Source organism: Esox lucius, chromosome 5 (genome assembly GCF_011004845.1).
Source record: "Esox lucius isolate fEsoLuc1 chromosome 5, fEsoLuc1.pri, whole genome shotgun sequence".
NCBI classification, from domain to species: Eukaryota; Metazoa; Chordata; class Actinopteri; order Esociformes; family Esocidae; genus Esox; species Esox lucius.
The window spans coordinates 28,635,949-28,656,406 of NC_047573.1; the positions used below are offsets into that span (position 1 = coordinate 28,635,949).

General features: G+C 41.7%; 1 pseudogene; it reads left to right on the forward strand.

Moving 5' to 3' along the window:
- The first annotated feature begins 527 nt into the window (after positions 1-527).
- On the forward strand, positions 528-17,323 carry LOC117594491 (annotated as a pseudogene).
- Positions 17,324-20,458: the final 3,135 nt, after the last annotated feature.

Genomic DNA, 20,458 nt, shown 5'->3' on the forward strand with positions numbered 1-20,458 from the left:
CTACAGTTAAAAGGCACATCTAATGAATAAGTTGTAGGTGTCTGTAAATATGTTAGTGATTAGGTTTTTAAAAGTGGCAATGTTGACAAAAGTAGATCTCAGATGGGGGAGTGAGGCTGAAGAGGGTTTTGTATAATAAAACAGTAACCAGTGTATCTTGTCTCAGGTATATAGTGATGGACAGTTTCTGGTACTGTACAGAGTCTAGTTATGTCTTTCCTTACTCAGGTCACTTTGAACAATTGCAGTTCCTTTAACAAGTTTGAGATACAGAGAACGTTGTAGTAAATATGTGAGATCTCTATTTGTTTGACATGCAATCTCTTTCTGCATTCACGTCTGCTGTTCTGCTAATTGTTCTGGAATTGGGAGAAATTATGAACTAGACCTTGAATGTAACAGAATTGAGAATATTTACTGGCTATGATAGATCAATAATGCCCTCTACTGGCCAGACCTGATATCTGACATCTGAGTTCACCACAGAACCAGGAAGTCACAGAAAACAAACCACTCCTCTGAGAAAAAGCAGTTCAAGGAAAACGAAAGTAATCTCTTGTTCTTTTTTCTCCGTTTATATGTGTTTGAAAAATGGCACAGGATATAAACTCAATCAGTTGTTCAATCTGTTTAGATCTACTGAAAGATCCAGTAACTATTCCATGTGGACACAGCTACTGTATGAGTTGTATTAAGGACTGTTTGGATCAGGAAGATGACAAGGGTATCTACAGCTGCCCTCAGTGCAGACAGACCTTCATACCAAGACCTGTTCTAAACAGAAACACCATGTTTTCTGAATTGGTGGAAAATCTGAAGAAGACAAGGACTCCAAGCTGCTCTTCCTGATCATTGTTATGCTGGACCTGGAGATGTGGAGTGTGATTTCTGCACTGGGAGAAAACTCAAAGCTGTCAAGTCCTGTCTGGTGTGTCCTGGCTTCTTTCTGTGAGACTCACCTCCAGCCTCACTATGAATCTCCTGCCTTAAAAAGCACAAGTTGGTCCAAGCCACCAAACAAACTACAGGAGAAGATCTGTTCTTCATCATGACAAACTACTGGAGGTTTACTGTCGTACTGATCAGCAGTGTGTCTGTTATCTTTGTACAATGGATGAACATAAAGGACATGATACAGTCTCAGCTGCAGCAGAAAGGACTGAGAAACAAGTAAGATGGGAACTCTACAGTATAGGATAAAATGTATAAGGTCTGTGTGGATGTGGGTGTGTTTGATATAAAATTATATTTAGTTGTGTATGTGTTTGTAACAGTTACACCGTGAGCAATCTGTAAACCTTACCTAAGTATTTTATTATACCTGACCAATTTTATACCACTGATGTAAACCTCACCCTTTGACTAGAATCAGAACAATTTAGTAAGACTATTTAAGGAACAAGAGGGTGTGGTGTATTAACAGATGTACATGGTTAAAAGGCAGTTTTAATATAAGATGCCACGCCAAATAGGACAGGCAAGTTTCCCTAGTGGTCAGGGAATTTAACTAATGTCCCTGGTTCTATATATACCGACTATATATACCGACTATATATACCGACTATATATACCGACTATATGTACCAACTATATGTACCGACTATATGATTATAACTGACAACTAATGAAAACCCCAAATTCAATATCTCAGAAAATTTTTATATTGTGAAAAGGTTCAATATTGAAGACACCTGTTGCCACACTCGAATCAGCTAATTAACTCAAAACACCTTCAAAGGCCTTTAAATAGTCTCTCAGTCTAGTTCTGTAGGCTACACGATCATGGGGAAGACTGCTGACTTGACAGCTGTCCAAAAGATGACCATTGACACCTTGCACAAGGAGGGCAAGACACAAAAGGTCATTGCTAAAGAGGCTGGCTGTTCACAGAGCTCTGTGTCCAAGCACATTAATAGAGAGGCGAAGGGAAGGAAAAGATGTGGTAGAAAAAAGTGTACAAGCAATAGGGATAACCACACCCTGGAGAGGATTGTGAAACAAAACCCATTCAAAAATGTGGGAGAAGTTCACTAAGAGTGGACTGCAGCTGGAGTCAGTGCTTCAAGAATCACTACGCACAGACGTATGCAAGACATGGGTTTCAGCTGTCGCATTCCTTGTGTAAAGCCACTCTTGAACAAGACACAGCGTCAGAAGAGTCTCGCCTGGGCTGCTGGTCCAAAGTTATGTTCTCTGATGAAAGTAAATTTAGCATTACCTTTGGAAATCAAGGTCCCAGAGTCTGGAGGAAGAGAGGAGAGGCACAGAATCCATGTTGCTTGAAGTCCAGTGTAAAGTTTCCACAGTCAGTGATGGTTTGGGGTGCCATGTCATCTGCTGATGTTGGTCCACTGTGTTTTCTTAGGTCCAAGGTCAACACAACCATCTACCAGGAATTTTTAGAGGACTTCATGCTTCCTGCTGTGGACCAACTTCATGGAGATGCAGATTTCATTTTCCAACAGTACTTGGCACCTGCACACAGTGCCAAAGCTACCAGTACCTGGTTTAAGGACCATGGTATCCCTGTTCTTAATTGGCCAGCGAACTTGCCAGATCTTAACCCTATAGAAAATCTATGGGTTATTGTGAAGAGGAAGATGTGATACGCCAGACCCAATAATGCAGAAGAGCTGAAGGCCACTATCAGAGCAACCTGGGCTCTCTTAACACCTGAGCAGTGCCACAGACAGATCGACTCCATGCCACGCCGCATTGCTGCAGTAATTCAGGCAAAAGGAGCCCCAACTAAGTATTGAGTGCTGTACATGCTCATACTTTTCCTGTTCATACTTTTCATTTGGCCAACATTTCTAAAAAGTAATATTCTAATTTTGGGAGATACTGAAGTTGGGATTTTCATTAGTTGTCAGTTATAATCATCACAGTTAAAAGAAATAAACACTCGAAATATATCAGTCTGTGTGGAATGAATGTATACATTATACAAGTTTCACTTTTTAAATGGAATTACTGAAATTAATAAACTTTTTGATGACATTCTAATTTCATGACCAGAACCTGTATGTACCGACTGTATATAGTGACTATAACCAAGATTACAAGAAAGAAGAACATATCCCAATTAATAAATGTGATATAATTTAAAATTGCTACACTTTGCTGATTACATTTGTTTATGATGTATTTCTCTGCAGAGACAGTTTGGAGAGAAATATTTGGAATCCCAGAAGAGAATTGGGGAGAGAGAGAAGAAGATTCAGGAGTTGAGACAGACTGTGGACATTCTGAAGGTGAGTGTTGTGGCTGATATAAATACTTGTACAGGACCAATCAGAAGTTTGGACACACCCACTGAATGGATTAGTGTATCTCAACTTTTGACTGGCACTGTATATTTACATTTACAATCTGTCTATAATCCTGTTGATAGGAGAGTGAATTAACTTAAAATGGACCCCCTTCTCTCTCTGTGTCCTAACAGCACTCTGCACAGGCAGCAGTGGAGGACAGTGAGAGGATCTTTACTGAGCTGATCTGCTACATTGAGAAAAGACGCTCTGAGTTGAAGGAGCTAATCAGAGCTCAGGAGAAGACTGAAGTGAGTCGGGCTGAAGGACTCTTGGAACAACTGGAGCAGGAGGTTGCTGAGCTGAGGAGGAGAGATGTTGAGTTGAAGCAGCTCTCTCACACAGAGGATCACATCCATTTCCTCCAGGTGACATCACTAACTTACCTTACAATACTCTGTAATGGATGTCTCTTTACTTCTTTACCAGTGAAATGGACAGGAACTTAATTCACTGTCTGTCCATGTCAAAACCTGTTGCTTCTTTCCCTCTCTGTAGAGTTTCCAGTCTCTCTGTGTCTCTCCTGGATCTGAGGTCTTACCCAGTATCACTGTTTATCCACACATCTCTTTTGAGAATGTCAAGAAATCAGTCTCTGAACTGAAAGATCAAATACAGGATGTATGCAAAAAGGAACTGGACAGGATATTTTGGGAAGGTTGGTCAAAATTATTATTAATATAAATTATTAATATTAAACGTTATGATTTTTACTTGTCTTAGAACTACATTTATTGTTATAATGCAACCAATATTATTTCGAGGAGGACATTATGAATGCAAATACACAATATTAATAGACTATTGTAATATCTGTTTGTCTTGGCGGGTAACAATCAGACAAAACTCAAATGGTCCATATACAAAATATTGTCATCAAAACACTTATTCAAGAAGTGGAGGAGGAGAAGAAATGACAAAAATAGGAGAAGAAGAAAGGGGGAAGCATAAGGAAATGAGCAGAAGAGTATGAATGACCTCAATATCTTCAGTGAATCAATGTAGTTATCAAGTAGAGATCTGAGATCTGTCAACAGTCACTGTCCCCATAACATCTTGGTTCTAGTCAGTGAGCAGAATCAAAGCCATGACAGACTGGCCTGAACCACTGGAACTCATATACAATTATATACAAATATGGTCCATCTATAGTCCATCTCCCCTCTAGTTACCTGTATGTAGATTACTAGTAGACATGATTAATGTGGACCTGTGATATATAAGTCTGTCTGTCTCCATAGTGACTACAGGTCAGATTGGACCACCTGCTGAGCCCAAGACCAGAGAGGATTTCTTAACATGTGAGGAAATACAACCACACACACACACACACAACTGCACACACACACACACACACACACACACAAAGAGAGAGAAACAGAGACAGAGACTCTCCTTTACAAAAGATACTAAAATACACTCAAATAACACAAACCTGGACCAAACACACCCACCCACATCGTGGATTTCACCTCTTCTAGGGAGGAAACATGGGACACCTTCACACAGACAGTGTACATGGCCTTCTTCCCCACAGCCCTGAACTCCCTCAGCTCAGGGGTTTGAATGAAAGAAGTTCCACATCCTCTTGAAATGTCCCAGCAACAACACGACATTGAGCTCAGGGAAAACGTAATCCAGGCTGTTCATCCACCAATCAGAGAAGGAGACGTCAGTCACAGACCGTTGATGAGATGCTGGCAAGGAATCAGAACTCAGCCACGACCTTCCTCCCCAAACGATACGACCAGATCCCTGCTCTCTCTCCCAACTCCTCCAATGATCTGCTCTGCATCAGATGCCCCAGCTTCATACACCCCACTCCCTGAAGGCATGAGTGAAGGTTGGCTGAATCCAGAGCACGGGACTAAACCATAGAATTGTGAAAAAGAGGCTCTTCAAACAGCAACATCCTGGGCAGTGTGTTGATCTTCTGGGACATACAGAACACTCTCCAGGCCTGCATAACAGAGTGATAAAAAGGAGTCAGGCCAGACAAATCAACCTCCTCCAACTACAAGAGGAAGAGATGTCTATCCAGACCCAACCGGATAGCTGTGATGGTAATTCCATCAAAAGGAACTATTTTAGGACAGAGACAAAATTCTATTGGCATAATTAGCAGTTTATTTGCAAATAGAGACATGCGTCAAAAGCTTCTAAAATAAACCTGTGAGGAATCTCTGAGGAAACACACAACAGTCAGTGTACTTATAACAGTTAAAAGGGTGTGGTAAGATACGGCCCAACTGTCAACAATACATAGGTTTTACCCAAAGGGCGGGCTGTCCCCCCATCTTATCCCAAGGAACTAAGGACACTGTAGGTTACCTATTCAACTCAGAAGGGACACACACCATCTGGACAAAGAACAGATACACTGATTGTTTAAACAGATGGAGATATTGACAGACTGATGGAGGACCCAGTGATCTACTGTCACCATTCAATGATGACCATTAACAAATACCAGATCTGTGATGGCAATTCCATCGATCGACACTCTTAAAGGATTAAGAACAGAGACCAAATTTTCTTGGCACAGTTCAACCATTTATTATTATTTGCAGAGAGACGCGTCAAACGCTTACAAAAATAATCGTCCGAGGAGTCTCTAACTTAATACATAAACAGTCCGTATTTATTACAGTTAAAAGGGGTGTGGTAAGTTTTTGCCCATCTGTCTCGTGTCTCATAGGTTTTACCTAAAGGGAGGGCTGTCCCCCCACCTTATCCTTCCTGCCATAATGTTTACTGTTGCGTCTACCTAAACTAGCCAATTGCTCCTTCTTCCCCCCAAGGACCACATTCCTGAGGAACAAAAGGACTGACACCCTTCTTTGTCAAGCAGGAGAACATGGTCAAAAGTACCGAATAATCATCTGATATTATACAGACATGTGTGTCACAATCAAAGTAAAGATTTACATACCAGCCAATGGAACGACAGACATTTCTCAAATGTACCTTAGTTCAACATTTCCATAACAATCCATCCTCTTGATACCAAATCAACCCTTGGTTGTAACAACTCGTCGTGGTGTAGTGTTGGTTAGGAACCAGGCGCAGGCAGTACTCTCGTTCGTGGGTTTTTATTAAAACAACAAACAAACCAAACACGAACGGAAAACGAAACTAACTACTGACTGAATGAAAATAAAGTGCGCGACAACGCGTCTTAACAATCAACATTCAACAGTACATTAACAACACTCACCGGTATACTAACAGACAGCATTAATGACAAGCGACAGCAACAATGATCCACAATGTGGGGAGCAGAGGGGAAACATACATACACATACAAATTAGCTAGATTGGGACCTGGTGTGGAAGATTGGAAACATGTGACAGTCCAGGATGTGTTCGTGAGAAACTGAGAAACTATGGCACGGTGGCGCTGCTGCTCACCGCATCATGACATTGGTTTCAATCCTTAAACAGTTTACTCATTAGGATGTAGACTGCAACAAAACAGTACTCTTTAACAACATGACCCTGTCGATATCATTATCCTTAATGATTAGAGAACGGAAAAAATCTGAAATGTCTGGATCCTCACTTACATGCTTCTAGACCATTACCCTCGTATTAACTCCAAGATCACACACTTTCATTATACAGAATTATAACATAGTACAGAAAAACCTTTTATGTTAAAATCACTGCTAAAAAGATATTAATTCAAGTGACACATATATTGACAGTATGGGGCATGTAGCATCGACATGTGGGTGTGTAAACACCTATCACTGAATACATCCTTTAATTTGTCACTATTACAAAGTCCTCTCATGCCAATTACTAGATTCACTGAAAAGTCCTCTCGTGGTTCCAATTAGATGTACTTCCAAAGTCATCACAAATGTTCTGCTCCTCCAAACGTCAGACAGTCAGTTATGAACCATTTCTTGGCAGGTCGGTGTAACAGAACGTGAAAGTCAGATGTATATTCCAAGGTGTTGTCCTTCATAGCTCAAATGTAGGTTACCATGACACAGCTCTAGTTGTCTTCATTCTAGCTGCTTTATCAGCCAGGTCACAATAATCTGTGTGTTCTCCTTTGTGAATGCTAGAATGACCAGTTTTAGCTCAGGGCTCTATAGCTGCAGGCTGGATTGGAAGTGATGGTTACTAGCACCAGAAAATTCACTTTTTTGCCTAACCTTTAAACGCCTCCTGTAGCGTGTCGTCGTCCCCAGGTTCCTCTCTCAGCTACCTGGACAGCAGATGAGATGTACCTGGTATGGACCCAATCAGCGTGGCATGATTTCGTGCAGTTGGTCTTCCACGCCCCAGTAAACGTTGTCCAGAACCGAAGCTTTCCTTCGACTCCATACTCTCGGTTGGAGGTTGCCTTCTCCATCTCATGGCAGAATCATCAGGACTAGAATTAGTCCAGCTCAGGAACCAGGCATCACTGTAGACGTGCGGCACCCCAGGGTAGAGTCCGCTTATAGCTTTAGGACAGTCTGTCTATCTGTCTGTCTGTGTGTGTGTGTGTGTGTCTGTGAGATCCATCTCATCTCAGCCCACCTCACAGTTGTCCTTTAAGCCAAACTCAGTCTCTCTGGGATCCAACCAGTCCTCTATTGCTGAATCGCTTTCAAGTGTCCTGTACCTGTCAGTGAATTCTCCTTGAGAAGATTAGATGCAACTGCACAGTTCACAATCAGAAATATGTCCATTCCATTATCTGTTCCGGATGCTTCCTGAACGCCTTTCCGGGAAGGTGTTCCGGTCCTGTCCCACCGGGAGGAGACCCCGGGGAAGACCTAGGACACGCTGGAGGGACTATGTCTCCCGGCTGGCCTGGGAACGCCTCTGTGTCCCCCCGGAAGAGCTGGAGGAAGTGTCTGGGGAGAGGGAAGTCTGGGCATCCCTGCTTAGACTGCTGCCCCCGCGACCTGGCCCCGGATGAAGCGGATGAAGATGGATGGATGGACATTAGCTTGTTGCATTTTGCTGATGCATTAGAACCCAGTCCTACCAAACACTCAAAACCTATATTTCCAATGTCTTTCTGCTTCCTTTGTCTAAATAGATTAGAACAGTTGTAAACAGTAACAGTATAGTTAAAACATGTCTGGTGCTTCTGTTCTGCTAGTGTAGCAAAATTACAATTCCACTCTTTTCTATAGTTGGTTTAACAACCAACAAATAACAAACCAACACAAAGAACAGATGGACTCAATTTCCCATTACTGTTCCAATTACTCCTCAGTTAAGATAGTTTGCTTACATTGAAGTATCAGTCTCAAAGAGTAGTTCATGAACAATTCTCAGTTCGCCTAACCAGATCTCAGTCGCTATATAATTTGCATCTGATTGTGTTGTATCAGAACAACAATCAAATTCACCAATCTGTTTCCCTTCTAAAGAGTTCAAACAAGACAAAGAACCCATCTCAAACAGCCCCCCCACCCCACACATGGTGTCTGTGTCAGTGAGCTGAGCACTCCAGGGGGTCTGTACCTCTCTTTACAATTTAGACTATGTAAAACTTCTTAACATGGTTTTCTAGAATAAAACTTGATGCAGAATTACTTTCTCAGTATTAAGTAAAACATGGCAAAACTTAGTAAACATGTAAGGAATAACCAAATGTGCTCCCTGCACATGGTAAGATGTATTCTACTTGTAGTAGCACCTAGTTGCTTCTAATTCTTCTATGCCACCTTTTGAAGTCAGTCTAACTACAACCAGTATTTGAAACATGAGCAAACCAAACGTTCTTCTTTTTAAATGTTTACTTATAAAACACTAAATTATACATGGTACGCACGGTCATTAAACTGTGTTGCTTCCAACGTCTTTTCAAACTAAAACTAACTACATCCAATCAATTACACTGTGACGTAGTGCTATCTGACTGGAAGCTCAAAATACTGAAATATTATCAGACCTAAACATTACTAAACATCATGCATTTTAAAACCAATACATTAAATAGTTTTTTTTTACCATTTTAACTGTTTTTAAACTAAATTATTATTTTCCCTATTTGGCTCTTACACTACTCAACCATAATCATGTTAGATTTTGTATACATTTTCAGAAAAACGAAATTCTTCATGTAACTTTTTAAATACTTATTTAATTTGCTTTGAACTCTAAGTTCAACTTTTTTTCATCATAGATAATTTCATACAGTGCCCCCTCTGCTTTCACGACAGAGTCAACAGAGAATGACTCCAAGCGTGAAAGCAAAACCATTATAGGACGAACATGAAAAGAAAAATCGATAGTTGGGGGGAATCAATAACATTCATTCAGTAAAGTCACAAACTGAAAATCTAACAAAAACAAATGCGAAAATAATAAAAACTTCCACAAAGAAAATCTAATAGAAACAACTGAGCCACACGGTCGCTCGTGTGAAGGAATGAAACCCCAGAAACCAAGTTGTCTCACCCAGCGAAACTCCCAAATTAGCAGATCAAAATTAGCATTTCCACAGGCAATGGCCAAACTAAGTTCAGGCCACACAAACATCATGACTCAATCTACCTCCTAAAGTCTAGGGAATTTTCTCAACTTATGTTATTCAGAATAGTGGCAGTCAGCCAAAATCGCTACAGTCATGCATATGTCATGCAACGACATTAAGATTGTTCTAGCAATGAACAAAGTTGGATGACTATAGGTCTCCACCCTTACTACAAATATGTTGAAAAACCATACTCATGTTGGGCAAATGACCACAGGTGAGAACAGGCAGAACACCCGAATGGAACCCTTAGTGCAAAGGCCAATCGAGGGGGTCTGCCCCCCTTCCTGGAGCCAAGGAAAGTGTCCACACAAAAATGTCACATGGTCTTCAGACTGTCTGTAGTAAAAGACGTCATGCTTACAACTTAGTCGATATCCCACGTTAACGGAAAGTTCCGAGTTATTGCTCTACCCATCTAATATCGTTGCTGTTCGCCAAAAAAAATTGCTTATCTTATCAACACAGCGACAGTAGGGGGAAAAAAAACTCTCAAGAAAGGCCAAGTTAACAGAAAACAAGTCATTAAAATCAAAGAAAAATCAGGGAGTGATCCCCAGGATACTCCAGCCTAGATCTCCAAATAAAGTCACATCAATCTACCTCATTTGTCAGTTTACCAGGCTAGAATTTAAACACCGGTAAAGAGCATCAGGCGTAGGTCTGAAAACACAAGTATTATCCCAGGTATCATTGTAAATACAAACAAATTTAAACATTATTAATTAACCAATCCCAATTCAACATTTAAAATAGGACATCTTAATTTATGGGACAATAGGACATCTCCATACAAGGAGAGAGAAACACACTATTTTAACTCCTCATAGCAAAACCACAAGATCATATTTTGCCAAATTAGAGAAGCAGCATTGTACCACTTTCCAATATATTTCCCTCTAATTAAATTGAGGACATTATTCTCGTATACATTCCTAAATTAGCAGGCAAACACCCCCACGTGTCCCAGCAACCAGCACAACACTACAAGGCAAATTTCAATTTTGCGGATTCAGCACTAAGGCAAAAGCCGAAAAAGTGGGCCCGCTAAAGAACCACAACAATGATGCAATGAATGCGTTCACCCAAGTGTACACCCAACAAAGTAAAACCTTGCGATTTCAAAACTTCCAAGTTAACAACAACCTCGGTAAACGAGATAAAATATCCCACCAAGGAACACACAATGCAGCCAATCGGAACCCTTGTGCACAGGGAATACCAAAATGGAAATGCATGTACTAGGTCGACCATAACCAGGTATTGACAATTCAATTATCCAAAAACCATTATATACAAGAGCAAACTCGAGTCCAACTGATTTTAGATCTTTACTGGGAAAATAGGAGTGCGACAGGGGCTGTTTGGACATGGAACAAACATGCCTTTCTCTAACAATTCTTGAAACACGGGAGCTATCCTAATAATAGCCTCTGCTTGCAGTAGGTATTGAGTCTGGCATGGTCTATGGGGTCCTCCAGGTGTAACTACAAGAGGCTGTGCATTGTTAATTAGCCCAACATCATAGTTATGCTGTGACCACAAGGAGAGTGGAACTTCCGCTAACCTAGGATCTGTAGCAGCCACCTGGACTGCACAGACCTGACGGACCCTGCCGTCATGTGGCACAAGATGTACTTCCCGTTTACCCAAAACAGTGCACCCAAATCCTTCCCTATAGGCTTGGGCTGCCTTGGAAAATCCCACTCCCACCATATGACAAGGGACCCAGTCCACTACTTCACAGCACTACCGCACACAGGGACCCAAGCTTTCCCATGTTCTAAACACAGGTTTAGCGAGGGGGACATGGGGGTCCAAACCCTCCGCTTCGAAAAAGCGAGACACCTCTCTTACATTTTGCACAGACCAAGCACAAAACCCCCCCGAAGACTAGTATACATATTCACCCGTCAAAAAATCCCTTTTACCAACAGCAAACCACACTTTCTCAAAACCAACACCCTGACTTTCTGAAACTTTCGCCGAGCAACGCAAGTCGCCAATATCCATAAACTGGGCCAAACCCGTTTCTACTCTATTCATTGCCTTTTTTAACAACTCAAGTGAAACAGCTCTAGGCCCTGTTCTTTCTAAATCCCATGAATAACAATCATCAACAGGCTGCCCACTCCTTGTAAAACAGGACATTTAAATCGTATACATTTGTCTGAACATTCTAGCGTGATCCCTAACTGTGTCATCAAATCCCTAGCTAACAAATTAACTGGACAACAATTGGAAAACATAAATTAATGGCTTGGGTAACGCTGGCTCTCGTCATCTACAACCGACAGAGGGGTAGTAAACCGCTCAGTGGTCTGTTCTCCACTAGCCCCTACCGCAATTATGGTTCTACCACTCAATTTTGGAAGTTTGGCCTATTCCTAAAGACAGAATATTCCGCACCAGAATCAACCAAAAATTCAATCTGTTTACCATTAATTGTTAGAAACATTGTGGGTTTAACTTGGTACTCTACGTTTTCTCTAAATGCTTGTACATTAAGTGTAACAACATCAATATATGCGGGGTCATGTAATGGATTGATCTCACCGGTAGATGCTCTCTGGTCCGTCTCCTCTGACCTTCCGCACCCCTCCCTCAGGCAGTTCAGCGTTCCTGCGTGTTCCCGTTGGATCGCCCGCTGTGAACCGTCTCTATTCTTGCGGGAACACAACATCTGAACAGCCGATGTCTTGATTCCCACTGGTATCTTCCCAAATCCAATGTCCAGTCGAATGTCTAGTGGTAGCTTCATAAATTTAAACGTAGCGGTCAGCATAGTCTCTCCAATCAGGGGCCATGACGGCCTCCAGCAGAGTTGGCTACGTTGATTGTAGGGAAATGTTCGCCAGGCGGGGTGGGACGATGCAAAACCCCAAGGAGTCCCAGCGATCGGTCTGGAGGAACACCGTGGGAGGGTGGGGGTGGGCAGAGGGACGATCCATCCAACCTGAACAAAAAGGACTACAACACGGAGATCAATAACCCCCACACAAACTGTCCGAAAACGTCCAGACTCCCTATATACCGTAGCCTACGCCTTCCAAGCAACTGTATACCATAACTGCTATAGTCCTCTAGTCTGCCCGGTAGACGAAAACGCCATGTACCGGAAACCCTAATAACTACCAAAAAGATACATTAGTTCACCTGTCCAAACACCATAAACATCAGGCATTAATTTATTTATTAATCGTTTTTGTTTGTTTTGTTTTGGCCCACGTAACTACGAGAGACAATCAATGGCTTACTGCCGCACTTAACCATATCCCTGAATCACCCAGTAAACTATTTTCAAAGGTCCAACCTTTACTGCAAATCTAAAGAGGTCCAACCTCTCAAAAGGTCCAACCTTTGCCGCAGATTTTATCGATAAGATCCAACCTTAAATGCAGATTTTAACCCTTGCGGTCCAACCGCAACTGTATGGCGTTCTAACCTCCTTAGTACTACATTTAAGCCTGGATACCTGTACTGATGAATCCCAAAAATCATATAAGCCAGGCGCCATCACTCTCACCCCTCTCGCAGCCAGTCCACGAGCGGGGGAGAATTTAAGGCTCCAGAGACCTAGTCTCCGGCCGTGCACGGATGACCAGCTAGGATATGATTAAAGACACCAGGTTAAGTAACCGAGGACGAGCTCTCAAATTGTGATGGCAATTCCATCGATCAACACTCTTAAAGGAGTAAGAACAGCGACAAAATGATCTTGGCACAGTTTAACCATTTATTATTATTTGCAAATAAGAGAGACGCGTCAAACGCTTACAAACATAATCGTCTGAGGAGTCTCTGACTCAATACAGGTCATTGAACAGTATATATTACATAGAAAAAGGGGTGTGGTAAGTTGTTGCCCATCTGTCTCGTGTCACATAGGTTTTACCTAAAGGGAGGGCTGCGTTTACCTAAATAAGCCAATTGCTCCTACTTCCCCCCAAGGACCACATTTCTGAGGAACAAAAGGACTGACCCCCTTCTTTGTCAAGGCTGGAGAACATGGTAAAAAGGACAGAATAATCCTCTGATATTATACAGACATGTGTGTCACAATCAAAGTAAAGATTTACATACTAGCCAATGGAAGACAGACATTTCTCAAATGTACATTAGTTCAAAATCTCCATAACAGATCCCCCCTCCTTCATTCCTTTTCTTATTTAAGATGGGGACTCAGTTCTTTTAACTAGTAACCTAGTTATACAGTTCAAGAAATTCCACAACACAGCTTCATCATCAGAGTATGTGCTGTATCCACCCAGCTGGAATAGTCACTGTACAACAGTCTCTGGGCTGCTTGAAGACAGAACGCCTTGACTCTAGAAGTAATGTCCACCAGGCCCACCCTCATTCAGTGGTAGATACAGGGCTGCCGCCTTAACCCAGTCCTGTCCAGACCAGTTAAAGTTAACAAGTGTCCTCTGCAGAGTTTTTATCAAGCACCCAGACAGCTGTACAACCATGAGTCTGTGCCACAGAGTTGAGGGGGCCAGGTTGTTAGTTACCAGAACCCCTCCCTTATACGACAGCTGGGCTAACAACCATTTCAACCAAGACAATCTGGCACACACCTTCTCCACTACACCCTCCCAGATCCTTTCCTGGAACATATCAGAGACTAGAAAAACTGAGGTAACTGAGGAAGAGACCCCACAGGAAGCTGACCTGCCCAAAATGACTCACTCTTTTCCCAGTTGACCCCTGCAGAGGAAATCCTCTCATAAAACCAGCTGTTCAGCACACAGAGGATCACAGGACTCTGCTTTATAAAGTGCAGAGTAGAAATCCACAGCATGTCGGCGCATCTCAACATCGTCTGTAGTCACTTTCCCATCAGGGAGATGAAGACAGACCATCTGTTTACATGGCGATATTGACTGGTCCAGGTTAAAGAAAAAAGTGCTGGGAGCATCCATATCTTTGAGGGTGGCAAAGCGAGACCTGATCAAGGCACCCTTCACCCTTTCATGCAAAAAGGACCTTAATTCATGTCTCTTATCATGTAAATTCATGACCAATCCAGGGTCTGTCTGAGTGGTCAGTTACAGCTCAATCAATTTGATGTCCTGTTCAAGGGCTCTAATAGTCTCTCTAACCTCAACATTAGACAGAGCAGTAGACTGTTGACAAAACACACATTTGGGTCTTCCCAACCTCCCACTGTTCAAGGACTCAAAATTCCTTTTCAAAGCCCTCCATCGTCCCCAAAACAACAAAACCTTTCACAAAACATGATATCCTGTAACAACTTAATATTAAAATACCAATGTGACATTGACCGTCGTGGACAGAACAATTTAAAATCAACAGTAATAATAATGTGATCTGAAAACCCTACAGGAAAAATGTCACACCACACCACTCTACCAGAGTAGCGTTCTGAAACATATAACCTGTCTAACCTGCACTCATTTGACCATCAGTCATTTTTAACCATGTGTACTGACTAACATTGGCATTTCTCACTCTCCATAAATCAGAAAGATCAAACTCAGTCAACACACCAGACTGACAGGACACAGAATTCAGATGAGGTTCCAAACCCGTGTGATCAACAGTAAAATCCACTGTACAGTTCCAGTCCCCCAAAACCAAACATCCCTGTTGATCACATTGTCATAAAGAAACCTTTATCTTATCAAATACAGCAATGTACTGTGTTCCCTCATTTGGAGCATAAACATTCAAAAACTGAAACAGAACTCCCATAACATCCGCCATGACCAATTAGACCCGGCCCTTGACAATTTCAGTTATAGATATTACAGTCACCCCCAAACCAGAGGAAAACAAAATACCCACCCCAGCACTAAAATGTGTACCATGACTAAGCACATGCTGCCCCCCCCACCACATGCCCCAGTCAACCTCATTAGCTTCATCACTATGTGTCTCCTGTAGGAAAACGACATTACATTGTTTCTATGTAATCACTTCCAATACCCAAGCCCTCTTATTCCAATTCCTCCCTCCATTATTATTAAGAGAACCAACCTTTAACACCTCCATAAAGAAGAGGGAAAACAGAAGAACACACAGAGAAAACAGAAAATGGGTAAAAGACACCCTGAGATGTATGGTATCCATTAATGTTTAGATTTTCTGAACAACCCCGTCATGCATAGAAATCAGAAATCCACCAAGAGAAAAGGATGAATATATTGAAAAAGGGCCGCCAAACTCCACACTCACTCCCAGCATGCACAGAGAGAGGACACACACACACAGAGGGAGAGACAGAGACAGACACACACAAACACACACACACACACAAAGTAAGGGAGAGACATTTTCACTGACTTTGTTTTTCATCCTTTCAGATTCCTGCCAGCTGACATTGGATCCCAATACAACATATCAGAACCTGTGTCTGTCTGAGGGGAACAGAAAGGTGACATGGAGTGATGAGGTCCAGTTCTATCCTGACCATCCTGACAGATTTACCTTCTATAAACAGGTGTTGTGTAGAGAGGGTCTGTCTGGAGTCTGTTACTGGGAGGTAGAGTGGAGTGGGAAGGGGTTGTGTAGCTGTCTCATATAAAGAGATCAGCAGGAAAGGAGGTGGTATGAGTGTATGTTTGGTTATAATGATCAGTCATGGAGGTTATTCTGCTCTACATCCAGATGCTCATTCTTCCACAATTATACCAGGACTGATATCCGTGTCCCCTGCTCCTCCAGAGTAGGAGTGTATCTGGACCACAGGGCAGGAACTCTGTCCTTCTACAGTGTCTCTGACACAATGACCCTCCTCCACAGAGTCCAGACCACATTCACTCAGCCACTCTATCCTGGGTTCTATGTTTATAAGGGATCTGTGAAAATACTGACACCTATTCAGTGATACATCTATCAGTCTGCTTGTATCAATGTATGAATGATTGACGATGGCTAAAGATTGATTTAAGATTACAGATTTTATATAGAACAGCATGATCCAATTACTAATTTGCATGTACACAGGTTTCAATCAAATCAAGTGGAATAGAGTTAAACAGAGGTCTGAGTTCCTGAATGAACACATAATGAGACATGTCCCTCAATGGTGAAGGGAGTTGATTGACAGCTGAAATGGACCAATCATCATAAGGTTTAGTTTAGTCAGTGTCTACAACCCTGCTGAACTATTTTAACAGAGACGTTTCGTCTTGATTTGCGGGATTTGTTTTGAGTTGGTTGTTTACTTGTCAACAGAAATATATTTATAAATATATACCATGTGTATTTAAAGCATTATTAAATGTTGTACAAAACAGATTTTATTTTGACAGAGTAACCTCTTATCTGTTGTCATCTTGTGTGATTGATGGGGCAGATAGGAGTTGATTCATACATTTAATAAACATTTACCTTTGGTTCATGTTCAGCAAACATCTGTTCTGTATTTTATGTGTGATCATAGATTTGGGAATCTTTCAGTAAGTCATTTGTAGACAGTGTGTTATGCTTTGTAGTACATTCTACCTGTACTTGTTTATAATTACTATCCACTTTAATTGTGTAACATTTGGGACACGTTGTAGAGGGACTTGTTTTTTTATTTCAATTAAACTTAAGGAGGGATTTGCTGTAACTTTCATCATTATAAAGAGTTTGATTGAAAATGATCTTTAAATGGATCATTGAATGGTCCCTGTATGTCCTCATGTTCTGTCATATAGTCTAGCATATAACATGTATTATCCTTAGACAGGAAAAGTCCTAAAACATAGGCTGGTGAAATTCATCACCAAAGGTAGTGCAGATAGTCAGACTCTCACAGATTGTGTCATGGGGGATGACATTGAGAGTTCTGAAAATACACCACCGAAGACAGTCAACCAGGGTCAGAGACAGTCAACCAGGATCAGAGACAGTCAACCAGGGCCAGAGACAGTCAACCAGGGTCAGAGACAGTCAACCAGGATCAGAGACAGTCAACCAGGGTCAGAGACAGTCAACCAGGGTCAGAGACAGTCAACCAGAGTCAGAGACAGTCAACCAGGGTCAGAGACAGTCAACCAGAGTCAGAGACAGTCAACCAGGGTCAGAGACAGCCTAAGGAGAGTAAAGAGTTCAGTATCCTACAAGACAGAAAAAGCCTCCAGAATACTTAAAGGAGTACCAGTGTAAAGCTGTGTGTAATAATTACGAAAGTGAACATGTAGATTATTTCTACAGAGTGGCTTATGGTGTACCTAAAACATTCAGAGAGGCTACGGACTCTAAGAAGTCAAAGATGTGGACGGACCCAATGAAAGAGGAGATGAGCTCTTTGACAGAGAATGAGACTGAAAGAGAGCCCAGATGGATCTGAGACTTGTAAAGCCAGATATGTCACAAAAGGATATGGTGAAGTAGAAGGGATTGACTCTAAAGAGACCTTTTCACCGACAGCCAACATGACCTCTGTCAGAGCATTGATGCAGGTGGCTGTACAGGAGGATCTTACACCAACTGGATGTGAAGACTGCTTACCTCCATGCTCCGATGGACTGTGAGCCATATATGGAACAACCGGAAGGTTTTGAGATCAAGTCAAAAACAGGGGAAAAACTCAATAAGTCATTGTATGGTTTAAAACAGTCCGGCGTAACTGGAACATGTTACTGCATGATCACCTTACAGAAAAGGATTTTGTACAAAATGATGCTGATCATTGTGTCTACAGCAGAGAATCTGAGAACGAGAAAGTGATTCTGTTATTGTGGGTAGATGACTTAATCATGGCGGTGAGTAACAACACCTTACTCAGTGATGTAAAAGAAATGTTGAAGAGAAGGTTTAAAATGAAAGATATGGGTCCACTTTAACACTTCCTGGGTGTGGACTTCAGACAGAGTGAGGGAGAGATCAAAATGACTCAAAAGAGACACAGAGAAGATGTTAGTGACATTTGGAATGTCTGAATGTAAACCGAGATCCACCCCATGTGAGCAAAAGTTTAACTTTGACAGTGAGGGTGAAGTTATTGACTCAACAGGATATAAAGAGATAGTAGGTAGCTTGATATACATTATGACAAGTACTAGACCTGACCTGAGCTGGGTTGTTAATAAACTATCACAACACATAGCAAAAACAAAGCAACAGCATTGGGCTGCAGCAAAAACACCTACTGAGGTACTTAAAGGGTACTATGGATCAAGAACTACACTCTCAGAAAAGTGAGGAAAGCCTACAGCTCGAGGGATATAGTGATTCTGATTGGGCAGCCGATAAAAATGATAGAAGGAGCACAACTGGATACTGTTTCACTTAAGTGAGAATGGTCCAGTTATATCGTGGAAGAGTAGGAAACAGCCAACAGTGGCACTATCCACCTGTGAAGCTGAGTATATGGCACTAGCAGCCACTACTCAAGAGAGTATCTTGTACAACTACTTAAAGGAATAGACAGTAGTAACCAGTATGTACCAGTCAAGATATATGAGGACAACCAGGGGGCGATAGCTTTATCTAAGAACCCAGTATGCAGACAGAGAAGCAAACACGTAGATATGAAGTATCACTTTGTACGGTCTGCACACACAGAAGGGAGAATATCTATAGAATACTGCCCTACTGCAAACATGGTAGCTGATATCCTTACCAAGCCAGTGACAAAGGCTAAGTTTGAGAGTTTCAAGGGGTATTTCTTTGGAGAGTAATGAGAGCTGGCAAATGTAAATGTTTCTGAAGTTTTTAGAACACTGCCAGATGTGTTATTTTGGCGTAATGTATTTTTGGTTTTTGTTTACCACTTTAGGAGCTGTAAGCATGTCATTAAGTGGGAGTGTTAAGCATATTTGATATGAGGAGCAAAGCCATGTTAAATAGCCTACGCAGTGACATCATATTAGTATGTGTGTGCCTGCATGCACTTGAATGCTATTGTGAGCATGCTCAGATTAAACGGTCTGAGTGAGTTCCCAGACCAGAGAGACGATGGTGGTCTGTCATTTTTTTCCAGTGAATATTAGCCACTAGGTGCTAGCTAACCACTTTGGTCACTGTAACAACGATAGACTGCTGCAGATATGTCAATCAATCAATCAAATGTATTTTTAAAGCCCTTTTTACAACAGCAGTTGTCACAAAGTGCTTTGCAGAGACACCCGGCCTTAAATGTCTAACGCTACAGAGTTTATATGTATTACATCCAGACTGTTTGTCCCACCTCTGAGTGTTTTTAGTCACTATTGTAGTTCCCAACTGGTTACTTCTACAAAAGTTTAGAGACCTGCTGCTCAATCTCTCTTTATGAAACTCTTATCCAAAACCACTAAACTCAGCAGATTGGTTTAGTGCAGGCAGGGGTTCCCAAACTTGTTTGGCCGACGATCCCATTTCAATATAAAAAAATGTGAGACCCCAACCATGTGAAGAGAAATTATATAATAGTTTTTTTTTATTTGAGGCTATGAGACTCAGTTGTAAAACAATCTCCCCCGACCCCATTTTCATATCAGGTGACCCCCATGGGGTTGTAACCCCTAGTTTGGGAACTTCTGGTTTAGTACCTTACTAACCTATACGCAGATTTTGTTTTTACCTTGTTGGTCCAGGGATTCAAACCAGCAACCTCTCAGTTATCGCCGTACACGCTTTAACTATTAGAGTATCATAAGAAGAGGTCAGAGGTAAGAGGTAAGGTCTAATCTGTTATAATACGCAACCTGATGGACTC